Below are 13,711 nucleotides of genomic sequence, written 5' to 3' on the forward strand. Positions count from 1 at the left end.
CCAAACAACCTTTATTTGCATTAAATCACAAGTGGGTATCGCCCAGACACAGAATTGGCAAATGTGACTGTGGCCAAAATGTGCCTTCCAGAAGGGCACTTGTTTTCTTTTGTTTATTCAATGGTTAATTACCCTCGCTGTTAAAAGTATACACTTTAGACTCAGCTTCCAGCAATTGATTCACCTTTTACTGTTCACTGCCAGAATAAAGTTCATTTTAATGCCTGGAAAAGGGGAAAATATTTTGTAATCAAATAGCCCTAGTATTTAAGCCTTCAAATAATTTCTGTGGCTCTTTTTTTTTCAGGCTTTCCAAAGTTTTAATATTACTTCTACCAAAAAATGTTGACACAAAATCTGACAACTCTGCTATATGATTCAGCTTCATGTAATATGCATCCATTCTCTGCTTTTTTTCCCTGCAGACTGTTTGTTGCCCATTTTGCCTTTTCCACATTATCACTAACATTTTTACCATTCCTATCTAGCAAGTGGCCTAAATTAAGTCTACAGTTGTCTTTGCTTTTAATATATTTCTGGTTCTTTCTATTGTCCCTTGTCTTATGTTTTAAATAGCTGCTTGTTTGTGTCCCTTGCTATCTATTTTCCATGTGTGATATATTGCTTTGTTACTTCTAATTGCTTTTTCTCTGCAGATGAGCCAAGAAGGTCTGTGAGCCAGAGCTCTACTATCTCTGGAGTGAGAAATCATGGTTTTCTGGCCAGCTAATTAGTTGTCTTCAAGGACTTCCATTTCTCCCTTTACACTTTTCTTCCCAATTAATTTAACTGGTAATTTTTTTTTTAAACTTTGGGAAATTAGCCCTTTTGAAGAACCAAACTGCAGCCATCTTTTGTCTGCCCACAGTGAATGTAATCAGGTCATGATTGCTGATCCCTAGGCAACCAGCACTTCCAGACAAGTGATTAATTCATCTTCACTCATCCTAATGAGATCCAGAAGAGGGTTACCTCACAGTGAGTGTGATATTTTTTCTGAGAGCTGTGGAAATTACCACCTTCAACTTGGAGGACTTCTAATAACATCTCGCTCCTGACTGCATGGAAGGTGTCAGCAGCTGCATCACACCAGAGTGTGTGCCCTTCATTAACTAATACCTCCCCACATGGGAAAACCCTGCAGGAGATGTTGTTTTTCATTACAAACATGATACACTACATCTTCAGCTGAAAGCAATACCCATCATGACGGCTGGTGACCAAACTTGTGTTTGCAGCTGTTAAGATGCTCAGTGGATAAACCTGCTCTGCTTCCCTGGCAGCTGGGGGTGGGGGGTAGGTGTATGCAGCAGTTCTGAACTGGTGCGGGGTATGGTTCACTGGCTGCCTGAGTCACTTTGAAGCTCAGGCACTTTTCCAGATGTCACACATTTCACTTCCAGTAATTAGATCACTGTGACAGTTTGGTACAAGAGGTTGAGCCTGTGCAGTCTGTCTCTGCTTTGGGAATTCAGCTTCCTGAGTTTCCCTGTGATACCCTTCCCACCCTGCAGCACAGCAACTGCCACCCTTAGCTTGTCCTCGAGCCATTGTAGTGCAAGCAGGACTCTGTTACACAGTGGGAAAATAGGTTTTCCTAGAAGAATGGAGTACTTGGAAGGTATTTTGCCCTCCATTAGGATAAGGTGAAGCATTTTCAGCTTCTGTCTATGAAATAATTACTGCATGTGAAGTTGTGGGGCTTTCTGTCCAATTTTTTTCCCCTCTGCATCATCATAATTTGGTTTCTATTTTCTTTTAAGACGTGCACTGCTAGCAACTAACTTTTCTCCCCCATCTTTTACCACTACCCTTTTAATGCATGTCCCAGTGTTGAATTTCTTGTGCTCAGCAGAAAGGTGGCTCAGTCCTTCTGAAAAACAGCGTTCTTTTCAACCTGTTCAGCAGGAAGCCTGTCTCCACTCCTTAGCCCATTCCAGATGGGAGAAGGGTAGTGAATAATTCATTAGAATACTCCTTTTCCTTCCACCAACACACTGATATGCTAGAGGTAAAAGTCTCCTTCTACCTGACTCTGTCAGGATTTTTTTGGTCTGGGAAAGTCAAATTAGTGCTGGTCACAAGAGGCCTGCACCTCCTCCCACTGCAAAGGTATTTGGGTGTCTTGTTGGGAGCAGGGAGGTGAGGCTTTAGTGCCCACAGCTGCTAGTGGAGCTTTCCACCCCGCACCAGGAAGGGTGCCCAAGGCACGCGGGCAGCAGGGAGTGCTCCTCACACCAGGGTACAGGCTCAGGCTCACCAACATGTGGAGGGAGCCTTCATGCAAGTACCACCTGCACTGCAGCAAGGACCTGGCTCAGGCACTGGTAGTCTTAACACGTGTGGTCACGTGCTTCCATTTGGCAATAAAATTAATGTCTATCTACTCTCAACAGAGGGGCTGAAGACGAGTGGATTGCATGTGGTGGTTGGGAAGAGGTGGTGGTGGCATTCAGCACAGAGCCCTGGCTGCTGGGATTTCTGGAGGTCCCTATGCAGCTGGAAGCTCAGGCTTGGGCAAGCACTTGGCTCTGTGTCACACCGTTTATCTCCCTGTCCTAAGCCCCTGCCTCTCAGGCAGGGACGGTCTTGTTTTGGTAAGCTTGTGTGGAACTCTTTGAAAGATGCATGTAAGTATTTCACTGGTGTAAGGAATACAAGGAAGGAAGAAAATTATGTGAAATATTTGAATGTAGAAGTGCTTTACAAAGTATCCATCTTAGAGAACGATGCACAGGGCCAGCACACATGAGCCAAGGTGAACCTGCCTGAAGAATAATCTCTTCCATTACACAGGAAGAGATGCAAGCAGCTGTCTGGGTTGATATATATATTTTTTTTTTCCTCCCCATTTGAATCCTTTTCAAGAAAGAGAAAAGAGAATTGGAGACTTATAAATTTGGCTTAGCTCTGTGTCCTTTGCTGTAAGTGTCAGAACTCATGGCAAGGGATGCTCAGAGAAAGAACACAAGAACAAGGCAGGTGTGTTGAGCTAAAGCCCTGATTTGTCACCTAATCACCAGTAACCTGCACTTTCAAGTCTTCAGGAGTGACAAGTGGTATCCTTGTGTTTGATAATACACAATAGACTCACCTTTTATGAGTTTAAGTTTTTTTTCAACATGATGTGAAAGTTCTGTTGGCAAGGACATCATGACATGACAAGTTCCACAGATCACCCATTTGAGTGACCTGAGCTACCACTAAGTGACTCTTGACAACCCCCAGCTCTTTTATTGCAAGTTGCAATGACCAACATTGCCCTTCACCTTTTCTCTGCTTCTGATGATTTCACAGACTTCTGTAACATTCCTCCTGCAGCCACCCTTTTTCTATACTAGGAGTCCTCTTGTATTTATCATGTCTTCAGACATCCCTTCCATATACTAGATCATCTCAGCTTCCCTTACTGCACCCTTCCCTGTCTGACATGAGGCTGATAGAGCCAGTAGATCTGCACACAGTTTAAAAAATGCAAGTGCACTCTAGATTTATTCAGGAGCTCAGCCCTCATAGGAGCTCAGTCATCTATTTTGAGAATGTAGGGAAGTCAATCTGTCAGACCAGGATTCACAGCCCATCGTTCTCATTTGCGTTAGATAGTTAAGCATCCCTTCCAACCAAGACAGCTGGGGAGGGAGGAGTGCCAGTCTTTTCTGTGAAAATATGTCTGGGGCAGAGCACCCACACCTCTCTTCATGCACGGGAAGAGCCATACACCACCCATGCAGTCAGTAGCAGCTGTGGGTTCAACCCTTCTTCAGTCTGAGAGTGTGAACCCAGCCCCATGTTCACCAAGTTTAGGGCCAGTTCAAAAAAGGATCATCCCTTTCTCTTCCAGGTGGGAAATGAAATTACCATCTGTCTTTCACATTGACTGGTATCTTCTCTTCCTCAGGCTTCTTCTGGAGGAGTTGTATGTGTCTAATTTATCTTTCTTTGACTTATAATGAGTCTGCACATTTTCAGGTCAGAAACTTTCTTGCATAATGCTCAAAACAAATGATGAGCAGTCTGTTCATAGTTACTGTTAAAATTTTATCATCAGAACTTGTATTATGTCTTGGCAAAGTCTCTTCCCCTCTTCATGTACAAAGAGATGTGATTAACTGCTACATTTCCACACTTGGATTGAAAGGCTTTGTGGGCTTTGTCAGCAGTTAACATAATTCACAGAAAACCAGAATACAACCTTGAGGCTAAACGTGGCCCATTGAATTCCACAATGGGGCAATGGTTTGATCAGGGAACAGCAAAGCACGCCAGAAGCAAAAGCCTTTGTGGACCGTAGCTCCATAGGAAAGATTAAATCAGGCACAATCTGCTTCATTTTATGTAAAATAGGTGCAGCCCTAAAGCTCCTGGTGAGTGGCCACTGAAGCCTTTGGCTGGACAAAGTTTGGGCATCTTTGTGTAAGTGTTAATTGCCAGCTGTTGGTGACTGGAAGGTTGCCAGGGATGGAGTGACTGCAGCAGTGTTTCTGGCTGAAATACGGCTTTTATAAAACAATCATCTCAAATCTATTTAGTGCCTTGCAACAGACACTGCTGTACTTATCAGTTCCACTGTCTACAGCATCTGCACATGGAGATGACCTTAAAACAGCATTATAAATACAGTATATGTGACATTCACGCCACCTATTCCAACCTCACAGGGGGAGGCAATGATAAATAGCAGCTATCTCCACAGCACTGCTACATGATGGCTTAACCCACTCACGTTCATAGACCTTCACATTTAATTTGTAACAAGTCTGGGATACAGAGCATTGATGCTTTTGAATCAGGCTGCAGGAGCCTGTGCAGCCCTATGTGCTTCAGCATTTTAGATAATAATATAAGCATCACAGCTCCTCAACACCTCGCGTATTTGCAGATGTTGCAAGTTTTGTAATACCACAAACTGCAGATTTTCAAATATTGAAAATGTTTGCAGACATTGAGCCCCACAATTGTATGACAGACTAAATAGGATTTCACTCTTAAAAAGAACATGAGGCCCAAAGGCCAACATTTTCTGAAATTAGTGTCTACAGATCAGTACAAAGTTGGTGATCGAGTGCATAAGATTAGTTATCCATAAGAGAAAATGCTGACTTAAGAAACATTCAGTGGAAAGTCAAGCAGGCACTGCCAGACTGCAGGAAGAGAACCAAGATGCCTGGAGAGCAGCACTCATTCCATAAACAAGTGTATCCTGAGAAGGATGATCCTGATGGTGGGAACACAAGACTGAGTAAAAGCTTCTGACTCCACCATATTGAGAAATTACCATTTGGCTTTGAGGGCAATGATTTATTTGTGAAACTTCCTCCCCATCATTGCAAGTGAATGAAAACTTAATTCACAGAAATCATCATGCCCCTCAGCTGCAGCTCAGTTTGATGCGTTCTTTCTCACCACACATCTTTATGTCTGTCATCTTGCACTTCTGTGTCATTTGGTGCCTCAGTGACCTTATACCTCTGGCTCTCACTCCCAAAGAGCAGGCTCCCAGGGGTGCTCCTGCCTGAATCCGGCTCTGGGATGTCGGCACTAATTTCACTGCTACGACAGAGATGAGCTCTGCCTTGCCAAGTGCCCTGTTCCAATTCCAAGTCTGCAAGCTTGATGCTTCCATTTTTTCTGTTGCCATGTGTGTCTCCTCTTATTGAATACAGTTCCACAGCATAAGGTCCAAAAGAAACCTCAGACTTGCAGGCTTGTTTGCTCTCTAAAAGACACCTTTCTCTCAAATTTATGTTTTGATCTCAGGCCACTGCCTGTCAGTGCAGGATGAGCAATTTCCTTCAGTATAGACCTCTTGTAAAGCCAGTGAGGTGCAGCATTTTCACCCATAAATAACAGATGCAGTCCAGACACTGTAAAAAGAAACATTCCATGGAGCGGCGGGTGTGCACTTTCAGTTGCTGCAAACTGCTTTGGCTTAGAGGCATGCTGACCAGCAACAGTGGTAAACGTTTACATTGTCACACTGCACAGAAACCACAGACGGGAGACTCACTGCGCTGGACACTGCTGAAATAAAAAGGGAAAAAATCTGTTCTGCTTGGTCAGATTTTGTTTCCTGAGAGAGCTCTTTTCCCAGGAAACTCTCTGGCACTCTGGTAACAATTTGCTTCACTCATTGCCCCTCAGCACCAACTGGTCATGCAGCACAACTCCCATTTCTGCCCAGGGAGGTCAGCCAAACAGGGAGGCTCCTCTCCTCTCCTCTCCTCTCCTCTCCTCTCCTCTCCTCTCCTCTCCTCTCCTCTCCTCTCCTCTCCTCTCCTCTCCTCTCCTCTCCTCTCCTCTCCCTCTCCCTCTCCCTCTCCCTCTCCCTTGCATCTGTGTGCACATAGCATACAGAATAGTTGCAGCTGGGGATTCTGTGTGGAACTCCAACACCAACACAGAATAAAAATAAAATGCTAATAGGGTATAGCTGTGCAGACACACACTTTGGCCACACTTCCAAGTGTTCGAGCTGTTGTTAGAACTACATGTTTTCCATTACATTTCCATTTCCATTACAGGAAAACCTCCACAGGTTTTCCATTACAATCTGCTCTTTTGCCACTGCCTCTCAGCTTGTGACATTTCCAGTTCTGTGGCATGTCTTATCATCAATGTTATTTTTTAAAAGTTGAGTAAAAATTCTTTGCCCATACAAAAAAAAAAACAAAAACAACAAACTAACAGAAAAAAAACCCCAAAAAAACAGGCATGGTTAGTTTTTTTATTTGTTTCTTTGTTTTTTCCCCCAGCAATATCTCTATATTCCTCACAGAGCTGAAACTCCTCCTAGCACACAAGTCAAGCTTAACCAATGTGTGATGTCTATTAAGTAACCAAATAGCTGTTCTCAGCTCGAGCAGTCATTCATTAACTCCAATATCCATAGCTCCTTTTAACCAGGCCTGTTTCTATGAGTGACATGAGAATTTTGATGCAAACGGTTTAAACACACAGTGGAGCAAACTCCTACTCAGTAAAGATTTTTAGCAACTCCCTTAGCACTTTCATTGACTGTGCTAAGCAACTAAATGCAATTTAATCCAAACAGCCCAGCAATTCAGATGTGAACCTTCCATAAGCAAAGACTGTTCTGCAACTTATGCTGCTCCTAATGGGAACATATGCCGCAATACTTTGGAATGATTCAGAAACTACTTAAAAGAGAGTGTTGCATTTATTGCCTTCTATGAGTTGAACAACTTCAGTATCTGAGAGTGACAGTGATGCTACATGTTATATTAGTCTTCACTTTTCATTTTGAGCCAGTGCAAACTTTAAGCAAAGATTTAAATTAAGATTTTCAGGCAGCTTTCCTTTGGAGAAAAGATGAATATTTAATACTTACCACCATTGTACTGTACAGGTGTGCAGAACATACAATATAGATGAATAAAGGTTCAGTGGCAGGCCAACAACATAGTTTACAAAAAAAGGACCATTTCAGAAATGTCCCTTTAGAAAAATAAATTTTATTCTTGCTTAATTTTTTTTTTAATTATTATTTGCCACCAAAGATTCCCTTCAAAAAACTAATCAGAGAATGGAAACCAGTGGAATTTTTTTGATTCAAATTGGAATAATCTGAACTTTTGAGTACTGATCAGTGATTTCATTAGAGTGAGCTATTTTTACCCGTGTTCCGCATGAGTGAGCATATACCTGCCAAATTTCCAGCCAAAGAAATTCCACCATTTCTGCATTCTGGCCCCTTCAGAAAGAAGATACCACTGACAACATGGCAGAGATTTTAAGCAATTGTAATCACTGCCCCTGCCCAGCATTAGAAGGAATGAGAAAAAAGATATTCAATAGATGTATATGCTCTGTATTTGGGAAAAAGGCAGGCACCAGACTGATTTTCTAAGCTGTGTAGAATACCTTCTATTGAAAATGTAACCGAGAATAATGCTAAATGGCAGCTACTCTCCCTAGACTTCTAAAAATGTGGAAAACTTGTAATCAACAGCTTTGGAAGATCTGATGAATGGCTCTCTGCATCAGTAATGTTAATTTCAATGCATCTTGAAACACCGGAGAAGTTCCAGGGCATTGACAGGAACCCAATTAGATGACAATATTAAAAAGGGTAAATGAGATGATGCCATGGTACCAGCCCTGTGAAACTGAACTGATCCTTTGCAGAATAATAATCAAATAGCTGATAGAGCATTTTTTTTCTAAAGCAAAGAAGAAGAAAGATACAACTTGTAGAAACTCAGACAGGTTTTGGCAAAATAAAATTACATTAAAAGAATGTGATTTTATTCTTTAAAAATGTGGCTGAGACACAATAGGGTTGAAATGACAGACTTCTAAAAGATGTTTGGGTTGGTACCTCTTGATATTTTGAGTAAGAAACTAGAAATGTACAAAACCCTTACAGGAGATGAAGAGAGATGAGAAGCTAACTTGGAGAACTGAAAATATAATTGTAATTGGGAAGTAATTTATAAAGAGGCCTGGTTTTGCAGATGTCCCATGAAGCTTAGGTTTTGTACACATGCTATTCCAAACAATTGCCACTGATCTGGAAGGAAATGTAAAATAATACCTTGTGAAGTTTATGAGACAGTAACAACACTGGAAATGTGATAACTGGTGACTGATTCAGATAATTTGTAAGCTGGATGCAAGGGAAAAATACCTGCTGAAATATTACCAGCTGTAAAGATCTACACTTAGGGGAAAAGAGCACAGGTCATATGTACAGAATAATAGTTTAAAATCAGTTGGGAATGGTGATGTATTGAATGATCATAGAAAATAGCATTGAAAACCTTTTCATCTGCAATTTAGGCAATAGTGCGGGGAACAGGAAGGGAAGCAGGATACATCACAGATAAGTATCTGTAGTCCTCAAGGTGATCTATATCTTGCAAGGGGAAAGAGAAAAGGTTTTTTTCTCAGTGGTTGCTATATCACTCTTAAATATTATAACATGTATTCCTGGAGGAGGATGAAGATCTTTCCCAAGCCATTGATGAAGTGCAGAAGAGTAAACATTGTCTTTCAATATGGAGACTATCAATTGGGACTAGACAATTATATTCCTGTACCCTTCCATGGTGCACTCAGTGCAAGAATAATATGAATTAGTTAAATGTATTCAGATCAAGCTAGAGACTGGAACACACAGCAGAAAAACTCAGGGAGCTCAGATGTTGATTTTAACAAAGCAAAATTTAAGAGATTAATTAATCTAGCATCTATTTGAGGAACAGAAATGGGAAAGAGGACTCTTCAGATAAAGTTGTAACTGGATCTAACAGCTGGAAGTTGAAGCTGACAAATTTAGTCTAGAAATAAAGCATATATTTTTAATAGTAAGCCACAAACAGCAACAAACAGCTAACACTTGTGGTGGCTGCTCCATCATCGGAAGGAGCGATCTAAGAGTTGGCATTTTTGAATGCCTATTTATAGAAAAGACAGCAGGAAATAATTCAGAAAAGACCTGTGGCTTAAACTGTAGTGAGGATCAGACCAGATGGTCACAGCAATCACATCTAACTACATAATCTATCAGCAATCAGGAAATTTAGCTGCCGTGGTCAAAGGCTAGCGATATGGTTGTGGAGAAATGAATTACCAAAGAGGCCGATGTTGACGTGTCCCTGTTAGTAGGAGACAGATATCAGGAGAAGATAGATGGGCAGTTTTGGTGGAGATTGGAAGGAGTATAGGAAAGTGGGAGATGGACGATTCCCTGAGTGAATACTTGAGTTAGTCATCTCTGCAGGCCAGGATGCACTGAGATGGGGGAAACCTAGGGGTTGTGCTGAGGTGCGGGAGCACCATGGGCAGAGGGGGAAGATGGTGGCCCACAGAGGAGGTCCAGACAGCCAGCTGAAAAGGCATCCGTGGTTCATGCAGCAGAGACTGGCTGTGCTGGGGCAGCTGCCTGCTGCCTGCTTGCTGAGAGGCAAGCCTGCTAGAAAAGGCTAAATCAGGGATGGTCAGGGAGGGTTGAAGCTGGCAGAAGGCGAAGGCCAAGCTAGACGCCTGGAAGAAAGGCATGGGCACACATGGGATCTAACAGCCTGGGTGGAGCAGGGAGGAGGCAAAAGACAGGGATCTTTGCAGTCAGCTGTCTGTGAAACAGCCTTAATGACCTGAAATGCAACATATGAATAGTCAAGTCTGAAAGGATGACAGTCTAAAATTGCATGGGCTCTTATAATTTTCAAGTGCTTTTATTTATTCAAAATTGCTATGACATCACCCTCTCACTCAGTGAGAGCTCAAGTAATTGCTGTTTACTGATTCAAGGCCTTTCGGGGTAATTTCTGAGGCCACGTACTTCTGGGATGGAAGGCAATTACCAGTTCTATTGTCTTATAATGAAGTCACAATAAAATCTAGAGAAAAGCCCGGCATGAGCATGCCTGGTGGTTTCTTTCCTTCCCCATGGCAGGAGTGCACTGGGAAAAGTTGGATCCTCATAGGGAAGCTGTGCAGCTGCAAAGCCTCCCCTCCTGTGGAAGAGAGGGCAGCCAGGGGTTAGGCTGGGAAGGGGCTGGGAGCAGGGTACCAGAGAGAGCATACGAGAGGAGAGGTGGGGAACAGAGGTAAAAGAATGGAAAATCTAATTTCTGCCTATAATGAGTTTAAACTGGTCCTGAAGCACAAAGAAATATAAACATATTTTTCTAAATTTATGTTTATATATCAAATTATATATATTTATAAAATAAAAAACTGTATATCACAGTCTTTCCAATATATGCAAAAAAATTCAACACCAAAAGGCCTGTCATTAAAGTATCTCCCATCTGAGTGTGAGGTTCAATTTTTTACCTCTCCTGTGGTTTGACATGGTGCTGCATCTTATTCAGTCCAGTCTTCCTCAAGCCCAGTAATAGTATGTGTAATGTCTTGAAGGACCGACACATCTTGACTGATGAGGTGAGTGCTTCACTGTAATTAGTTTTTATTAAGATCATAAAATTTATATTCTGACTAAATAGTAGGCTAATTATATTTAAAACCTAATTGCTCCAAAAGGGAAATATAGTGCGATAGCATAAATCCACACACTATAAAAAAGACTGCTAGGTAAACTGTGGTCTTAGAAGTTAACACTTTTATAGTAAGCTGGTTGTAACTCTAGTGTTATAAAAATTATTATTGAAACAAAAAGAACTTCAGAACTATCAAATTGGAAAAAAAAATATGTGCTATTACCCTGTCTTACTGTTAATATAAACTGCCTGTGGCTTATGGATGTGACCCAGCCTGTCTTGACTGCTCCATCAAATCACACAAGCAAATAAAAATAACAGATATTTAAACAACTTGGTACAACAGACTAATTCCCAGCCCTGTTGCAGCTGTTGTCACTGAAGGTGGTGCCTTGGCGAAGGATGTCTCCTAGCTCCAGACAGCTCCAATGGGCTCGCTCAGGTTTTGGTGGGTTTCTCCCCACTCTCTCCCCCAGCAAGACAAGGTGACAGTCCCACTGCCCCAGCCTCGATGCTGCTGCTGACATCCTGAGTATATTCTTCACCACCCAGCAGCCAGAGCTGGAGCTAAGGGAACTTCTCTGGACGTGAGTCCTATTGAGTGGCATCAAGCCTGAACAGCTCACAGGGCCACAGCTGTGTCTCTAACTGGGAGGCATCCCAAAAGAGAGGAGACCATAGGGGGTCATGGGGGCCCAGGAATGTGGTGGTGTCCCAGTTCAGTTTCACTTGTGTGGCATTTTGTTGAAGGCCCAGATGCGTTCTCCAACTTTCTGCATTTTTCAGAGAGATTTTAAGGAGGTCAGGTAGGGACAGATAGCACACAGCAGTCACTTGACTTTTGTAATGTCACTACTTATTTTGCTCCCAGCCTGGGCAATCATTTATAATGTGCTCACTGAGAAATTCTAGCAGACACAGAAATTTCCCCCTAAATTTAGAAGCAGGATTTCACAACTCTTTTCTGACAAGGAAGAAGGAATTTGCCCTGATGGCTGCAATGCCATTATTACGCATTATTCAAAATACTGCCTGTCTCCTACTAGCAAGGAGAAAACCTTTCCCAAAATAAACAGCACTGTCAATTGCAGCTTCCCATTTCCCGGAGGGCTCTGGCTTCAGATGCCTGGGGCCATGTGTCCACCAGCACTGTTGCCTAGCTCCCTCAGTTTCTGTGAGCCCTGCTTGGCCTGAAGAGCACTCAGATCTTTCAAATAGATAAGGTGAAGGAAAGGCAGGACCGAGTGGCTTGTTTGTTACAACATGAGCTGCAGGGGCAGCTGGGGTGGTGACAGTGCCCTGTCCCCCCTAGGTAAGCTTGCTGAATACCTGGTTGCAGGTGTCTCATGCAAGACATTTTTTTAATAAAAAAAAACTCACCACTTTTGGATGCAATCTTCATTGTAGACCTGCTTAGAAAAAGGAAAGATTGACTCACAGCAATGTAGCAGACCCAGGTCCCAGACCTGCATCAAGCAGGAGAGGAGCTTGAAGCTGCAACTCTCCCACCCCAGCTGAGTGCTCTCACCCCAGGCAGATGCACCAGCCAGCTGGGACTCACAGGTTGCCCCTTATGCTGCAAGCAGGGCCCTTCAGACACAGCAGCTCACTGCCCATGGAGTTACCTGCCCCATGCAAGGGACTCTGGGCTGGTTCCCTCCTAGGCCTGGGATTCTGCTTCCCTGATGCCAGGCTGAGCACAGAGCTGCCCCTGCCTCTGCTCTTACAGGTCTCTCCACAAAACCCTGTATTACCTGGCAACCCCGAGGCAAGCTGAGCCATGAGTCTTTCCCTCAGACCAAAGCCTTGAGCTAAAATCCTATTTTCTCCTCTGATGTCTCAAATAGCTATAAATCCACTCAGATTTGCATCTGAACAATGTTGCCTGGGCCCATCTTTAGTCACCCCCCCCCCCCCCCGCAGTGTGACTCAGAGTGAAGCGAGGCAGAGTATTGATGCAGATTCATTCATCTGCACAATCATTTCATAAAAGAACAGTTCACATCTAGTCCCCTAGGCAGTAAGCCTTAGACTTGGAGCAAAAATAAACAAGTTTCTCAGCCTCTTGTTCAATGTCAGCTCTTTCCTTCCCCATGGAAAGCAGCCAGGTATGAGATCCCATGGCTGGCAGTGGTGCAATAGCAGTCCTTCCAGTTTGCGTTCCTCTGAGATGGGATGCCGATGGGATATGAGCTTTCACCATATGTGGGATCTCCTTCCTGTGCCTCCAAGCTCAGTCCTCCCAGACAGCCATTGCCTTGGCACACACTGCAGCCCAGCACACTTACTCCTTTGCAGAGCAGAGGTATTAACAATTCCAGCAATGTTACAGAGTCTTTGCTTCGATCTCTGCTGGGAAAAGCAGGACTCTGAGATCATTGCAAGTCATTTTATTTCCCCAAGCTGCCGGCATTTCTAAAATGTCAGAGGCATTTTTGACTTGATGCACAACAATGAATTAACTGAAGACCTTTTCTTTCCCACTCCTTAACAAAATTTTGGGGGGGGATGGCTTCTCAGGTGAATGTTATCTTTTGCCAGTACTTTTCCTCTGGCTTCCTTCATTACCTTTCAGGTGGTCTGTTTCAGAACTGCATCAGCATTACCAGCTTGAGGGGAGCCAAATCCTTTTGAAGGTTCATCAGAGGGAGGCTGTTGCAAGATGCACTGAAGGCATCTTCTCTGAAGTCTCTGCTTGCTGTGTACAGGGCCCAGAGTGTGACTCAGCCCTTCATTTCCACTCCTGT

This window comes from Apus apus, chromosome 3, assembly GCF_020740795.1.
Source record: "Apus apus isolate bApuApu2 chromosome 3, bApuApu2.pri.cur, whole genome shotgun sequence".
Taxonomy (NCBI): domain Eukaryota; kingdom Metazoa; phylum Chordata; class Aves; order Apodiformes; family Apodidae; genus Apus; species Apus apus.